Consider the following 18,458-nt stretch of genomic DNA (forward strand, 5'->3'; position numbering starts at 1 on the left):
AATTCAATGTGCAAAAGTCACAAGCATTCCTTTACATCAACAACAGACAAGCAGAAAGCCAATTCATGAGTGAACTCCCATTCACAATTACTACAGAGTGTAAAATATCTAGGAACACAGCTAACAAGAGATGAGAAGGATCTCTTCAAGGAGAATTACAAACCAATGCTCAAGGAAATAAGAGAGGGCAAAACAGAAGGAAAAACATTCCAGCCTCATGGATAGGAATAACTAATATTGTGAAAATAGCCATATTGCCCAAAGTAATTTATAGATTAAATGCTATTCCCATTAAACTACCATTGACATTCTTCCCAGCATTAGAAGAAACTACTTTAAAATTCATGTGGAACCAAAAAAGAACCTGTATATCCAAGACAATCCAAAGCAAAAAGATCAAAGCTGGAGGCATCATGCTACTTGACTTCAAATTATACTACAAGGCTACAGTCACCGAAAACAACATGGTACTGGTACCAAAAAAGACACATAGACCAATGGAAAAGAATAGAGATCTCAGAAATAAGACTAAATATCGACAACCATCTGATCTTCAAGAAACCTGACAAAAACAAGCAATGGGCAAAGAATTCCCATTTAATAAATGGTGCTGGCAAAATTGGCTATCCATATGCAGAAAATCGACACTGGATCCCTTCCTCACACCTTATACAAAAATTAATTCAAGATGGATTAAATAATTAAATGTAAAACCAAAAACTATAAAAATCTAAGAAAAAAATCTAGGCATTATCATTCAGGACATATTCATGGACAAAGATTGCATGACAAAAATATCAAAAGCAATTGCAACAAAAGCTAAAACCAACAAATGAGACCTAACTAAACTAAACAGCTTCTGCACAAAAAAAGAAACTATTATCAGAGTGAACAGAGAACATACAGAAGAAGAGAAAATTTTCACAATCTATCCATCTGACAAAGGTCTAATATCTGGAATCTACAAGGAACTTAAACAAATTTAGGAGAAAAAAACAACCCCATTTAAAAGTAGGCAAAGGACATGAACAGACACTTCACAAAAGAAAACATTTGGCCAGGCATGGTGACTCACGTCTGTAATCCCAGCATTTTGGGAAGCTGAGGCAGGAGGATCACCTGAAGTCAGGAGCTCAAGAGCAGCCTGGCTAACATGCAAAACCTTGTCTGTACCAAAAATACAAAAATTAGCTGGGTGTGATGGTGGGTGCCTGTAATTTCAGCTACTTGGGAGGCCAGGGCAGGGGAATCACTTGAACCCCGGAGGTGGGGGTTGCAGTGAGCCAAGATCATTCCTTTGCACTCCAGCCTGGGTGACAGAGTGAGACTCTGTCTTGAATAATGATAATAATAATATAATAATAATAATAATAATAATAATAATACATTTATATAGCCAATAAACATGAAAAAAGAGCTTAACATCACTGATCATTAGATAAATGCAAATCAAAACCACAATGAGATACCACCTCATGCCAGTCAGAATGGCGATTATTAACAAGTCAAGAAACAGCACATCCTGGCAAGGCTGTGGAGAAATAGGAATGCTTTTACACTGTTGGTGAGAATGAAATTAGTTCATTGTAAAAGACAGTGTGGTAATTCCTTAACAATTGAGAGCCAGAAATACCATTTGACCCAGCAAACTCATTACTGAGTACATACCCAAAGGAATATAAATCATTCTATTATAGAGATACATGCATGCATTTGCTCATTGCAGCACTATTTACAATGGCAAAGAGATGGAATTAATCTAAATATCCATAAATAATAGACTAGATATAGAAAATGTGGTACATATACACCAAGCAATACTATGCAAACATAAAAAGGAATGAGATCATGTCCTTTGCAGTAACATGGATGGAGCTGGAAGCCATTATCCTCAGCAAACTAATACAGGAACAGGAAACCATACACTACATGTTCTCACTTGTAAATGAGAGCTGAACAATGAGAACACATGGATGTAGGGAGAAACAACACACACTGGGACCTGTCAGTGGGGCAAGGAGATGGACACCATCAGGATAAATAATTAATGCATGAAGGTCTTAATATCTAGGTGATGGGTTGATAGGTGCAGTAAACCACCATGACACACGTTTACCTATGTAACAAATCCGAACATCCTGAACATGTATCCCAAAACTTAACATTAAATGTTATTAAATTTAAAAAGACCTCTCAATCAGAAGTGTCACATCTATTAACTTGATTATGAATTACAATTGTTACATAGAATTGAAACTAGTAGACAGGAAACACCATTCAGTGATGAGTCTAATCCACCCAACAATGTGCAGCAGAGAAAAAAATATTTTTAGGTTCTATACATCAATTCTTTCAGGCTTATAAATGAACACAGGAAATGATTTTGTGATATGAAATGCATTGAAGTAATGCTTGAGAAACCTATTAATTGAGAATAACTGCACTTCAACTTAATGTATGAGCCTAGAGGATTTGAAGGTCCACAATGAAAAAGAAAATCACTTTCCTGATATACTCAGAACAGAAACTATCAATATTGTACTTGGCTTCAAGTGATAATCTGCTGTTTAAGTGAAAACATATTCTCTATACCAAATGTGAATTTACCATAATGCAAATAATATATCCAATCTAATCTAGGATCAGATTTAGAACCACAATAATAAATCACTTGGTTAAATGTTCATTGAAAATTTTTGTGCCTTCCCAAATGTACCCTATTAGCACTCGTTATGGAAAAAAAAAATGTTAGTAATACTATTAAATGTGTCTTTAGAAAATAATGATAGATATAGACAAGGATTTAGCTAATAGAATATCCTTCAATTATACACTTTTAATAATAAACTGAAAGTACAAATGCCCACAAATCAGAGATGGCTTAATTAACTATGGTAATTTATACCATAGAATGTTATGAAACTATTAAGCATGAAATAATTTATGAAAATATTGTAAAGTTATTAACTTCTTTTAACTATTTCTACTATAAAATTGGGATAATTCATATGTCATCAGATAAGTATCAAAGTGTCTAAATTTGTTGATACGTGAAGTTGGTATTAGGGGTTCCACAGTCTTTTAGATGAAAAACTGAGATTTATATTGGTGTATTAGTTTCTTGGGACTTCTCTAACAAATTTTCACAAACTGGGTGGTTTAAAACAACATGAATTTATTCTCTCACAGTTCTGAGGGCTGGGTGTCTAAAATTATTAATAGTATCTGGATTGAAATCAAGGTGTCAACAGGACTGCACTCCCTTTCAAAGATCTAAAGGATAATCAATTTCTCTCCTTTTTAGCTCTTTGTGGCTGCTAGCATTCCATGGCTTGTGGCAGCATCACCCTAATGTCTTCTCCATGGTCACATTACCTCATCATCTTCTATATATGTCAAATATCCCTCTGACTTCCTCTTATAAAGATACTTGTGATTGTATTTAGGGCCCACTGGGATGATCCAGGATGATATCTCCCTCTCAAGATACTGTGTACCTTTTTTTTTTTTTTTTTTTTTTTTGCCATATAAGCTATAATTCAAAGGTTTCTGGGATTAAGGTATGGATATCTGTTGTTGCTGGTAGTAGGGAACTATTTGTCCTACCACAATTGGTGATTGATATTATGTTTTATAATTAGACTGTTTCCATCTGTGATTTTTTTTTTATTATTTCAATAGGTTTTTGGTAGAACAGGTAGTGTTTGGTTACATGAATAAGTTCTTCAGTGGTAATTTCTGAGATGTTGTAATTCTAAGCAGTGTACATTGTATTCAGTATGTAGTTGTCTATTGCTCACCCCCCTCCCACCCTTTCCCCTGAGTCCCCAAAGTCCACTGTATCATTTTTATGCCTTTGCATTCTCACAGTTTAGCTCCCACTTAAGAGTGAGAACATATGATGTTTGGTTTTTCATTTCTGAGTTACTTCACTTAGAATAATGGTCTCCAATTCCATCCAGGTTGCTGTGAATGCCATCATTTTGCTACCTTTTATGGCTGTATTACATGGTATATATAAATATCACAATTTCTTTATTTGATTGATGGACATTTGGGCTGGTTCAGTATTTTTGCAATTATGAATTGTGTTGCTATAAACACACATGTGCAAGTATCTTTTTCATATAATGACTTATTTTCCTCTGGGTAGATACCCAGGAGTGGGATTAATGGATCAAATGGTAGATCTACCTTTATTTCTTTAAGTAATCTCCACACTAGTTTATATTCCCACCAGCAGTGTAAAAGTGTTTCATTTTCACCACATTCATGCCAACATGGTGAACTTTTTTTTTTTTTTTTTTGATTATGGCAATTCTTACAGAAGTAAGGAGGTATTGTATTGTGGTTTTGATTTGCATTTCCCTGATAATTAGTGATATTGAGCATATTTTTTTATTTGTTAGCCATTTGTATATCTTCTATAATAGTTTATTCATGTCCTTAGCCCACTTTTTGACAGGACTATTTGTTTTTTCTTGCTGATTTGTTTGAATTTTTTGTAGATTCTGGATATTAGTCCTTTGTCAGATGTATAGCTTGCAAAGATTTTTTCCCACTCTGTAGGTTGTCTGTTTACTCTTCTGATTATTTCTTTTTCTGTGCAGAAGCTTTTTTGTTTCATTAGGTTCCATCTGTTTATCTTTGTTTTTGTTGTGTTTGCTTTTGGGTTCTTGTCATGAAATCTTTGCCTAAGACAGTGTCTAGAAAGGTTTTTTTCCTACCATTTAAGTCTCTGATCCATCTTAAGTTGATTTTTGTATAAGATGAGAGATGAGAATCCAGTTTCATTCTTCTGCATGTGGCTTGCCAATTATCCCAGCCCCATTTGTTGAATAGGGTGTCCTTTCCCCACTTTATGTTTTGTTTGCTTTGCCAAAGATCAGTTGGCTGTAAGTATTTGGCTATATTTCTGGGTTCTCTATTCTGATCCATTGATATATGTGCCTGTTTTTATACCAGTACCATGCTGTTTTGGTGAGTATGGCCTTATAGTGTAGTTTGAAGATGGATAATGAAATGCCTCTGGATTTGTTCTTTTTGCTTAGTCTTGCTTTGGCTATGTGGATTCTTTTTGGTTTCATATGAATTTTTGCTTGATTTCATATTGTTTTTTCTAGTTCAGTGAAGACTGAAGGTGGTATTTTGATGGGAATTGCATTGAATTTGCAGATTGCCTTTGGTAGTAAGGTCATTTTTACAATATTAATTCTACCCATCCATGAGCATGGGATGTGTTTCCATTTGTTTATGTCATCTATGATTTCTTTCAGCAATGTTTTGTAGTTTTCCTTGTAGAGACCTTTCACCTCCTTAGTTAGGTATACTTCTAAGTATTTTTTTTTTTCAACTATTGTGAAAGGGGTAGAGTTCTTGATTTGATTCTCAGCTTGGTCACTGTTCATGTACAGCAAGGCTACTGATTTGTGTACATTACTTTTGTATCCTAGAACTTTGCTGAATCTATTTACCAGTTCTAGGAGCTTTTTGGAAGAGTCTTTAGGGTTTTCTAGGTATATAATCATGTCGCAAGCAAACAGTGACAGTTTGACTTCCTCTTTACCAATTTGGATGCTCTTGATTTCTTTCTTTTGTATCATTGCTCTGGCTTGGGCTTCCAGCACCATTTGAATAGAAGTGGTGAAAGTGGGCATCCTTCTCTTGTTCCACTTATCAGGGAAATGGGTTCAACTTTTCCCCACTCAGTATAATGCTGGAACTAAGTTTGTCATAAATGGCTTTTATTACCTTAATGTACTGTATGTTCCTTGTACACCAATTTTGCTGAGGATTTTAATCACAATGGGATGCTGGATTTTGTCAAGTGCTTTCTCTGTGTCTATTGAGATGATAGTGTGATTTTTGTTTTTAATTCCCTTTATGTGGTGTGTCACATTTATTGACTTGTGTATGTTAAATCATCCCTGCATCCCTGATATGAAACCCATTTGATCATGGTGGATTATCGTTTTGATATGCTGTGGATTTGGTGAGCCAGTATTTTGTGGATTTTTTCATCTATATTAATCAGAGATATTTGTTTGTAGCTTTCTTTTTTGTTATGTCCTTTCCTGGTTTTGTTATTATGGTAATACTGGATGGATAGAATGATTTGGGGAGGATTCCCTCTTTCTCTGTCTTTTAAAACAGTGTGAATAGGATTAGTACCAATTCTTTGAATGCTTGATAGAATTCAGCTGTGAATCCATTTGGTCCTGGACTTTTTTGTTATTGTTGGCAATATTTTATTATTTCAGTCTCCATGCTTGTTATTGGTCTGTTCAGGGTTTGTTTCTTCCTGGTTTAATCTGGGAGGGTTGTATATTTTCAGGAAGTTATCCATCTCCTCTGGGTTTTCTAGTTTGTGCATAAAGTTGTTCATAGTAGCCTTTAATGATCTTTTGTATTTCTGTGGTATTGGTTGTAAAATATTTTCTAATCAAGCTTATTTGGATCTTTTCTTGGTTAATCGTACCAATGATCTATTAATTTTATGTATCTTTTCAAAGAACCAGCTTTTTGTTTCATTAAACTTTTGTATTTCTTTTTGTTTTATTGAGTTCTGTTCTGATCTTGGTTAATTTTTTTTCTTTTGCTGGGTTTGTATTTGGTTTATTCTTGTTTCTGTAGCTCCTTGAGGTATCACCTTAGATTGTGTATTTGTGCTCTTTCAGACTTTTTGATATAGGCATTTAAGACAATGAATTTTCCTGTTAGCACTGCCTTTGCCATATCCCAGAGGTTTTGATATATTTTGTCACTCTTATTGTTCAGTTCAAAGAGATTTTTAATTTTTATATTGATTTCAATTTTGACCCAATGATCATTCAGGAGCAGGTTACTTAATTTCCACGTATTTGCATGGGTTTGAACGTTCCTTTTGTAGTTGATTTCCAATTTTATTCCACTGTGAGAGAGTGCTTGCTATAATTTTGATTTTCTTAAATTTGTTGAGACTTGTTTTGGGGCCTATCATATGGTCTATCTTGGAAAATGTTCCATGAATAGAATGTATATTCTGCATTTTTTGGGTAGAATATTTTGTAAATATCTGTTAAGTCCATTTGTTGTCAGTATAGTTTAAGTCCACTGTTTCTTGGTTGACTTTCTATCTTGGTAACCAGTATAGGGCTGTCAGTGGAGTATTGAGGTCTTCCACTCTTATTGTGTTGCTATCTCATTTCTTAGGTCTAGTAATAATTGTTTTATACATTTGGGAGCTCCAGTGTTAGATGCATTTATATTTAGGATTGTGATATTCTCCTGTTGGACTAATACTTTTATCATTATATAAAAATCCTCTTTGTTTCTTTTAACTGCTGTTGCTTTAAAGTTTGTTTTGTCTGATATAAGAATAGCTACTCCTGTTCACTTTTGGTGTTCATTTCCATGGAATTTCTTTTCCCACCCCTTTATCTTCGGTTTACATGAGTCCTTACGTGTCAGGAGAGTTTGTTGAAGACAGCACATACTTGGTTGGTGAATTCTTATCTATTCTGCCATTCTGTATTTTTTAAGTGGAGCATTTAGGCCATTTATATTCAACATTAGTATTGAGATGTGAGATACTATTCTACTCATCATGCTCTTTATGCCTGAATATCTTGGGATTTTTTCATTGTGTTGTTGTTTTATAGGTCCTGTGAGATTTATGCCTTAAGGATATTCTATTTTTGTGTATTTTGAGAATTTGTTTCAAGATTTAGAGCTCCTTTGAGCGGTTCTTATAGCGTTGGCTTGGTAGTGGCAGATTCTTTCAGCATTTGTTTGTCTGAAAAAGACTATCTTTCTTTCATTTGTGAAGCTCAGTTTTACCAGGTAAAAAATTTTTGGCAAATTGTTTTTGTTTAAGGAGGCTAATAGGATCCCAATCCTTTCTAGCTTATAGGTTTCTGTTGAGAAATCTGCTGGTACTCTTGTAGGTTCCTTTGTAGGTTACCTGATGCTTTTGCCTCATAGCTCTTAAGAGTTTTTCCTTTGTCTTAACTTTAAATAACTTGATGACTGTGTGCCTAGGTGATCTTTTTGCAATTAATTTCTTAGGTGTTCTATGAGCTTCTTGTATTTGGATGTCTAGATCTCTAGCAAGGCCAGGGAAGTTTTTCTCGATTATTCCCTCAAACATGTTTTCCAAACCTGTAGATTCCTTTTCTTCATTGGGAGTACCAATTATTCTTAGGTTTGGACATTTAACATAATCCCAAACTTCTTGGAGGCTTTGTTCATTTTTTAAAATTATTTTTTCTTTGTATTTGTTGAATTGGGTTAATTCAAATGCCTTGTCTTCAAGCTCTGAAGTTCTTTATACTATTTGTTGGATTCTATTGCTGAGACTTTTCAGTGCATTTTGCAATTTTTGAAGTGTATCCTTCATTTCCAGAAGTTGTAATTTTAAAAAATTTATTCTATTTATTTCTCTGGAAATTTTTCTATTTACATCCTGTATCTTTTTTTTTTTTTTTTTAAGTGTCTTTCTTTGAGAGACTGAGGCAGGTGAATCACAAGGTCAGGAGTTCGAGACCAGCCTGCCCAATATGGTGAAACCCCATCTCTACTAAAAATACAAAAAAATTAGCTGGGCGTGGTGGTGGGCACCTGTAGTCCCAGCTACTCAGGAGGCCGAGGCAGGAGAATTGCCTGAACCAGGGAGGCAGAGTTGCAGTAAGCCGAGATCACACCACTGCATTCCAGCCTGGGTGACAGAGTGAGACTCCATCTTAAAAAAATTTTTTTTCTTTAGGTTGAATTTCACCTTTCTCTGGTGCTTTCTTGATTGGCTTAATAGTTCAGCTTATGATTTATTTTTTTAGCAATTCAGAAATTTCATCTTGGTTTGGATCCATTCCTGGCAAGCTACTGTGATTTTTTGGGGGTGTTAAAGAATCTTGTTTTATCATATTACCAGAATTATTTTTCTAGTTCCTTCTCATTTAAGTCAATGTAACTCCCATTGATTCAGTTTGCTACTATTGTAACAGATATTATCTATTCCAAATTCTAGCAAATTTTATCCAATAATATTTCTTATACATTCCTATAAGATTAATAGTCTCTAGATGAATAGGAGGTGCTGCTTTTGCTGTCCTAGCCCATTCATATTGGGAAAACTACATTGTGACAGTTAAATCATCAATACCTGTGAGCACTCTGAATCTTCCTCTTTTACATAAAGTTTGGCCTCCAGGTGTCCCTAGTGAAATTTTTCCATTAGTAAATCATGATTTATTAACCCAATATAAATATTGGCTTGTCATGCAGAGCTCAAAGATAACATCTAATTTCATCAAACTTATACACCAACATGTTTTTAAAAATTTGACTTTTAAAATCAGAAAAATTATCATAACAGTTTGAGAGACACTGAAGTACAGATAGGATTAATTTTGGTATAGATTGTCAGAGCAAAACTCAAACATAACTCCCTTCTTAAATTCTAAGGTTTTCTTATAATTTACTACCAAAAAATGATGTTTAAATAAATTTAAGTTAAATTAATTTTAAATTATTAAATTTTTAATTAAAATAATTTAAGTAATAGATTAACAAACCAGTCTTCAACTTCTTTCTGCACAAACTTGATTATATTAATACATGAAGTATTTTAAACTTTCTTAGCTTTAGAATTAACAATCATCAGTTTGAGTCAAATTCAATCCTCATCATTTCCCTAGGCATTGCAAAGGTGTTTAAACAATTCAAGATATGCACCAATTTAGGGGGGATGGGGATGATTAAGATGTGCAACACAAATTAAGATGTGTTAGTACAAATCAATGTATGTACTAACTTGTCAAAAAAATAAATAAAGCCATCTCATTGATAACAATGAGATCAGATCAGCAACAAAATTACATGTCAGGTGTGTCCAGCCTTGTATTGCCACAATGCCAATAGTTTAGAGAAACTTTCTCTAAGCAATAAATCTCTCCCCAAACCAACATGGATATTCTACATGTTTATATTTATCTAGCTGTTTATATTTACTTGTAAAACATAGGTGCAAATAATCAGAAAAACAATCTTTTCAACACCATCTTTTTATCAAAAAGAGAAACTGAGGCCTAGTGTTGTTAAATAACCTGCCTGAAGACAACTGTTAATTAAAGGTAAATTTTTGATGAAAACTTATATCTCCTAGTGATGTTAAGCTTCATATTACTCTGGCTGACTGTATTATATATTATTTTCACTATTGTCACCAGTCACCATTCATGTCAGAACAGTGTAGTTAAAATTTATCCTTCTAGGCCGGGCGCGGTGGCTCACGCCTGTAATCCCAGCACTTTGGGAGGCCGAGGTGGGTGGATCACGAGGTCAAGAGATCGAGACCATGCTGGTCAACATGGTGAAACCCCGTCTCTACTAAAAATACAAAAAACATTAGCTGGGCATGGTGGTGCGTGCCTGTAATCCCAGCTACTCAGGAGGTTGAGGCAGGAGAATTGCCTGAACCCAGGAGGCGGAAGTTGCAGTGAGCTGAGATCGCGCCATTGCACTCCAGCCTGGGTAGCAAGAGTGAAAATTTGTCTCAAAAAAAAAAAAAAATTATCCTTCTCTCACCAGGCAATTTTGCCATAGTGCACTTCTTATTTCAATTTATTTTTCAAAGAATTACCTTATAAACAAAATGAATTAATATATACAGTGTTTTCAGAAAAGCAAATTACCTTTTGGTAATGAAAGTTTCATCAATATTTTTTAGACATTGTCAAACTTCCAATAAATAAAGTCTTCAATAAAATTGTAATAATTTGTCTCTTCAACATACTGATTTTAATTCCTTTAGATATATATACCCAGAAGTGAGATTGCTGGATGATATGGTAATTCTATTTTTAGTTTTCCATAATGGCTGTACCAATTTACATTCCCACCAACAATGTAAAAGGATTCACTTTTTTCCATATCCTCACCAGGATAAACCTTGAGGACATTATGCCAAGTGAAATAAGCAAGGCACAGTAAAACAAATACTGCATGATGTCACTTACATGTGAAATTTAGAAAATTTGAACTCACAGACATCGAGAGTAGAAGGTGGGGGGGCAGAGTCTGTTCACCAGAGTCTGGCAGGTGGGGGGCAGTGAGGGAATGGGGAAAGGATAAATATTGATTGAAGAGCAAGATGTTTCAGTCAGACAACAGGTTCTGGAAATCTCTTGCACAGCATGATAACTATAGTTCAAAGTTATATATTGTATACTTCAAAATTGCTGACAGGAATAGATTTTAAATACCCTCACCACAAAAACATAAGTAGCTGAAGTGATAGATATCTGAATTAAGTGATCATTCCACAATGTATACAGATATCAAAACATATATAAATATATGCCCTATAAATATATGCAATTAATAGTTTTCAAAAAAAAATCAAAGATTGAAAATTATAATGATTTAATTGACAACACATTCTTGTGATTGTGTCTGATAAAACACACAGGAGAATCTGGAATAACTAACATTACAGTGCTTAAATGTCCTGATAAAATTGTCTTTGTAAGATAAATAAGACAGATAATGATATAAACAATAAGTAAATAGACCATGAAGCATTATATACATTACAGGATTTTGCTAATGAGTTTTAAATTACATTTTTCAGAAACTCAGAGCTATTGGCAAAGATTACTAGATAATTCTGCTAAGAAAAGCAATGCCCTGAAAGCTGATAACCTACTTAGGGCATGTTTATGAAGATACACATTAAAATGTTAAAAATCATGATGCTGTAGCTGAAGTACACTTATATAAGTATTAAAAGCTATAATTATGAAGGGCACAAGTAAAATAATAGAGCTTATTGATTTTCAAGATAACATTTGCCAACGGAATGATTTAGATTATTTCTTAAGGCACTTCTACACTGAGGTCTGCACTCTTTCTCCCTCTCTCTTTCCCTTTGGGCCTCTCAAATCACTCAGGGAGCTACCAGGCCAAAAATGAGGACCACACTTTCAGTAGACTTTTAATGGCTGGTGCTCTAACGTTGTACAGAAGGGACTGTTGAAAGACCATGGCTGTTCCATACTTCAACAGAAAAAAAAAAGTCCATTAAATCTACATGCCCACGTTACTTTCCTCTTTCCATTGCCATGTTCACCCAAGATATTAGGAAAGAATAAATCCATGTTATCATTGCAAGAATCATGAAACTGTCTTGAGGCATCTGAACAATTTAAATCAGGAAAATGTTATATTTCCATCCCAGGCTTGACTCCTTTTAATAATTATATCCCAGTTTCCAGCTACATATTCCAAGTTATTTTTTGAGAAAAATCACAATATGCATATAGGACAGCACATTCTCATGTTAAAAAATGGGAATATAAGCCAGGTTCAATGGCTCATGCCTGTAGTCTCAGCACTTTGGGAAGCTGGGATAGGAGGACTGCTTGAGGCCAGGAGTTCAAGACCCCATCTCTACAAAAATTAAAGAAATTTACCCAGGAGTGGTGGCCCTTGCCTGTAGGCCCAGCTACTTGGGAGGCTGAAGTGGGAAATTCAGCCTGAGGTTGAAGTGAACTATGATCGCACCACTGGACACCAGCCTGGGTGACAGAGTGAGACTTTGTTTTTCGGAAAAAAAATTGAGTCATAATACATATTACTAAAGTATTGTGATAATTAATATGAAATGTTCTTAGCTGAATGACATGTTATAATAAATCAATAATAGTAGGTTGAGGGGTAGGGAGAGAAGTGAGAGTGTGCGCAAGCTAATGGGCAAGATATTTTATTTGTAGAGGTTAAAAAATCTCAGGGCTTTATATTCTTTGCATTAGAGATCTTTAATATGTTTCAGAGTTTTATTTTTAAACCATAATTTCTATATATATGCCTTTAAAATTTTTGTTATACAATGCTTGAACTCCCTGCAAGTAGGGTAACAACCTGGCTACATATTCTCTGCCTCCTGAAGTCTGTGTGGTTTTTTTAGCTGTGATTTTCATGGTCAAAATTTACAATCTGTGTTTGTATAAGCAGCACTTTTCCTGTCCAAACCATTTCACACACAGTATTTAATATGATTTTTCAAAAAATTTTGTAAAGTAAAAAAGACAGATATTCCTATTTTAGACATAAGCTCTGGAAAGGTTAAAGTGTAACTAAAATTTACTCAACAAATTTTGTCCAATAGAAGTATAATTTGAGCCATATATGTAATTTAAAAAGTAAAAAGAAACAAGTGAAGTTAATTTTAATATTTATTTAATTCAATATATCAAAACATTGACAATATAAATTGTATTAATTAGATATTTTCTACTTTTATGTTCATATCATCTTTCCACTTCAGTGTGTATTTTATATTTACAGCATGTCTCAATTTAGATATTACATTTACATCAGAAATAAATTTTTGTCTGTGCAAATTAAGTAAATTCCCTAACTCTTGAGTCACACAGTATTAATATTAAATTCAAAACAATATTCTATAAATCAAAAAACAATGCTACATTTATATATATGAATGAAGTGTTCTAATTTTTCTTGTACATTTTTAGAGCAAATTTAAATAATGCTGCTGATCAAAATTAAAATCTTTTGCAGGTTGATGTTAGAAAACATTTAAAATATTTTTTATTGATTAGTATTATGGAAAGTTTTTATGTCAACATAAATTCCTGCACCTAAAAAGTCAAAAATAAGATTTCCCGGGAGAGAGATCCAAGATGGCTGATCACTAGCAGATTGGGATTGTAGCTCCCACCGAAAGCGCAGAGAACGAGAGGATGCCACACTTTCAGATCAATTTTTGTTGCTCACACACCAGGAGATTCCCAGTGGAGGAGCCCCACATGTCGCCAGAGAGACTCTTGAGGCCAGCAAGGCGGTTCTGCCGCTGCCTTGGTGTGGCGGTTCTCGGTGCAGAGTCAGAAAAGCACCATCAATTTTAAAGCCGCTGTTTTGGCTGGCGCAGTGGGTTGCTCAGATTTTAGCGCCGGGAATCAACAAGTTGGACGTCTATTCAGAAACCCAACTATAAAGACGGTAATTATAAAGACCACAGATGGATAAATTTATAACGAAGGGAAGAAACCAGCCTAAAAAGGCTGAGAATACCCAAAATCAGAACGTCTCTCCCTCTACAGGGGATCACAGTTCCTCATCAGCAACAGAACAAGGCCTGTTGAAGAAAGACTGTGTTCCATTAACAGAAGCAGGCTTTAAAAAGTGGATGATAAGAAACTTCTGGGAATTAAAAGAACTTGTTCTAACCCAATGCAAAGAAACTAAGAACTTTGAAAAAAGGTTTGACGAAATGTTAACAATAACACACAATTTAGAGAGGAATATAAGTGAATTAATGGAGCTGAAAAACAGCGCGAGAACTTCGCGAACTATGCACAAGTTTTAACAGCTGAATTGATCAAGCAGAAGAAAAGATATCAGAGGTCAAAGATCAACTTAATGAAATGAAACAAAAAGACAAGATTAGAGAAAAAAGGATAAAAAATAACGAGCAAAGTCTCCAAGAAATATGGGACTATGTGAAAAGACCTAATCTATGCTTGATAGGTGTACCTGAATGTGACCAAGAGAATCAATCCAAGCTGGAAAATACGCTTCAGGATATTATTCAGGAAAACTTTCCCAACCTAGCAAGGCAGGACAATATTCAACTGCAGGTAATACAGAGAACACCACAAAGATATTCGTCAAGAAGACCAACCTCAAGGCACATAATCGCCAGATTCATCAGGGTTGAAATGAAAGAGAAAATACTGAGGGCAGCCAGAGAGAAAGGTCAGGCTACCCATAAAGGGAAGCCTATCAGACTCACAGCAGATCTCTCAGCAGAAACCCTACAAGCCAGAAGAGAGTGGGGGCCAATATTCAACATCCTTAAAGAAAAGAAATTTCAACCCAGAATTTTACATCCAGCCAAACTAAGCTTCATAAGCGAAGGAAAAATAAAATCTTTTGTGAACAAGCAAGCACTCAGAGAATTCTTCACCACCAGGCCTGCTTTACAAAAGCTTCTGAAAGAACCACTACAAATAGAAAGGAACAACCAGTATCAGCCTTTCTAAAAAATACCAAAAAATAAAGAACATCAACATAATTAAGAAATTGCATCAACTAATGGGCAAAACAGCCAGCTAACATTAAATGACAGTATCAAACTCACATATATTGTTATTAATTCTAAATTTAAATCGACTAAATCCCCCAATTCAAAGACACAGACAGGTAAAAAAAGCCGAGACCCATGGTATACTACATCCCGATCCATCTCACATGCAAGGATACACAAAGACTCAAAACAAAGGGATGGAGAAAAATTTACCAACCAAATGGAGAGCAAAAATAAATAAACAGAAAGTAGGAGTTGCAATTTTTGCTGATAAAATAGACTTCAAAGCAACAAAGATCAAAAGAAACAAAGAAGGATATTACATAATGATAAAAGGACCAATATAACAAGAAGAGCTAAAGATCCTAAATATATACACACCCAATACAGGAATACCCAGATATATAAGACTTATAAAGAGACTTGGACTCCCACACAATGATAGTGGGAGACTTCAACATTAATATTTGACAAGTCAATGAGACAGAAAGTTAACATCGATATTCAGGACTTGAACTCAGATCCGGAACAAGTAGGCTTAATTAACATTTATAGAACTCTCCACTTTAAATACACAAAATATACACACTTATCAGTACTGCATCACACCTATTTACAGGTTTAAATGAAATATTGGTTGGCTGCTTGTTAATTATTTTCTTCCCTCATTTTTTTTTTTTTATGTCTCTATTAAACACAATTACAGGCATACCCATTTTTAGACTGCATTCTAGCCCGGGCAATAAAGCAACACCCCTGTTCTCTCTCCCTCTTCCTCTTTCTTCTTTCCTTCATTCTTTTTTTTTTTTTTTTTTAATTCTTTCTCTTTTTTTCTTTCTTTTTTCAAAAAAAAAAAGTAATAACTTTGTTACTACTATGACTGATACATTTATTTAAATTATTTTATTTATTCATATTCTAGTAGAAACATCTGATGCTTGCTTGAATCAAGTATAAGGTACACAGCAGTGGTAATAAGGGGAAAAAGCCAAGAAAAAAAAAAAAAAAAGACATGACCTGGTAAAAAAAAATAAATAAAAAATAAGATTTCCCTTTTTGTGGCGTTTCAAAGTTAGCTCATTCATCTGCAGTGTGAAAGCACTGCAAAGACAAATTATATCACAAATTTTGGGGCCTTTGGATATTGAGTATTTGTCAAGCATCTGTTTGTAAAGTTTAGTCTCTAGGTTTATTGCTGAGCTAAAAACGAGGAAACTGAGGCCAGCACAAGAAAATTAGATGCCAATTTATTCAGCTCAAAATTAGATGTCAATTTATTCGGCAGAGGTTCTATGGTCCCGGGAGAGGAGCCAGGGAAGTTGCGCCTGAGTCCTCTCAGGAGTGGGGTTTTATAGGGAGTGAAGGCATTTGATTGGATTTGGAGAAACAGGATGTGGACGGGGTGAGCTGCTATTGGTAGGTAGGTGGGATTTCCGGTGAGGGGGCTAAGTGCTGAGTGCAGAGGGGATTTCCAAGGGTGGGGTTAGGTGCCTAGTGCAGAGGGGATTTCCAAGGTGGAGCTAGATGATAGGCATATTCTGATAATGTAATTTTCAAGCAGGGAGGGAGATGGGTGTGTTTGAACTCCCGGCGAGGCAACCAGCCTTACACTATTTATTTTTGGGCAAATTTTGTAAAGCTCTTTTGTTATTTAACTACTGAGCATAGCAAAGTATACAAGACCATTAAATAAATCATCTATTTCTTTCATAGCTTCATAAACTGGACATCTCCAGTTTAACATTTGCACGTGTATACTGAATGATTTTAACAAGCGTATTTAAGACGTTTTGCATACGTTGCTTCAGAAAACTGAGGACAAATATTTTGAATAAGGATCACATTGTGAAATGTAGTATTAAGGGAGACATCAATGTTTTGTTCTAAATTTCATTAAGTAGATGGAACATTATCTGCTATGATAAAACTCACTTTTTCATATATAGTTAAATTCTTCTTTGATAACTGTAAGAGATTAAAAACTACAAACGAAGCATGATAGTCAAGCCCCCAAATTGAGACTTAGCCAGGGGTGGTTCTTGGCTTTGGCCAGGAAAGAGTTCAAGGCAGGCTAGTGGTGGTAAACAGCAACTTTTATTGAAGCTGCAGGGTAAAGCAGCAGCAGAGGTACTGCTCCTTGTGGCAGATCTACTGCACAGGCAGTGTACTCAGAGTCGCAGCTCAGAGGCAGTTCTGCACTCATCGTTATACCTACTTTTAATTAAATGCAAATTAAGGGGCAGTTTGTGCAGAAATTTGTACGTTGAGGGTGGTAACTTTGGGCGATCCCACGGCCATACTAAGCTGACATGGCACACTGGTAAGCATGTCTTATGGGATGGTGTTCCCCTCACCATGTGTTAGTCCTCAATTTGGTCTGCTGTCCAAGCCCCGCCTCCGTGGTATAATACCGCCTCCTACCTCACGTACATCATGTGTTCAATATGTTGGGCCACAAACTGACATTTCTCTGTAAGTATGCAAGTCCGATCTGGTCAGGTCAGAGACAGAACTTCAGAGGGCTTCCGGGACTGGCAGCGAGCAGCCCAGAAGCAGGGCCCGCCTGGCCTCGGGAGCGCTGGCTGACGGTCAGCGCTGGCGGAACAGGAGGGGCCTCTGGACCACTCCCCGAGGACCCAGGGCGCCCCTAGAGACAGGGCCTTGGAATCTGGGACAGAGTGGAGGGCAACAGAGACCTTGTGAGTTGGCGGTGGCAGCGTCCGTGCCCTCCGCTCCCTGAGCTGCGGGATCCCGTGACCCCGAGGAAGAGCGCCAGCGTCTGCCGGGCGCTCCTGCAGCTGCCCCCTACCCGCCTCCCGCTCCCGGTAGCGGACTGCAGGGGACTGAGGGTCAAACCCGGGACCCCAGAGGTTCCCCTCAGATAGCACGGCAATCCGGAGCCCCAGCGCAACAGGACCCGGCCTGGACCGCCCCAGCTGGGCCTTGCTCCCGCTACAAGCTTGCCCCTCACCCGCCAAGTTGGCGAGCCTGGAAGTTTCCCTTGGGCTCGGGGAAGAGGGTCCCTGCTTCCGCTCCGTCTGTTCCCGGCAAGGCCAAGTCGGGGGCAACACCCCCAGTCTGTAGGTGTCGCTGGATCCCAAGCCCCCTGAAACACCTGTTTCCCAGAGCGCCGGCGGGGACTCCGTGTTAGAGAAGTGGTGCACACAGGAACACACACGCCCTGACAATACACACACACACACACACACACACACACACACACGGGGGCCGGGGACAGAAGAGCGAGGCCTCACACACACACACACACACACACACACACACACACACGGGGGCTGGGGAGAGAGGAGCGAGGCCTCATTTCACAGACGTTTCGTGGAGCTGCTTTCGTTGAGTGAGGTCCTGGGGCCGGCAC

Source organism: Sapajus apella, unplaced genomic scaffold, assembly GCF_009761245.1.
Source record: "Sapajus apella isolate SASKATOON/1434 unplaced genomic scaffold, GSC_monkey_1.0 scaffold10, whole genome shotgun sequence".
NCBI classification, from domain to species: Eukaryota; Metazoa; Chordata; class Mammalia; order Primates; family Cebidae; genus Sapajus; species Sapajus apella.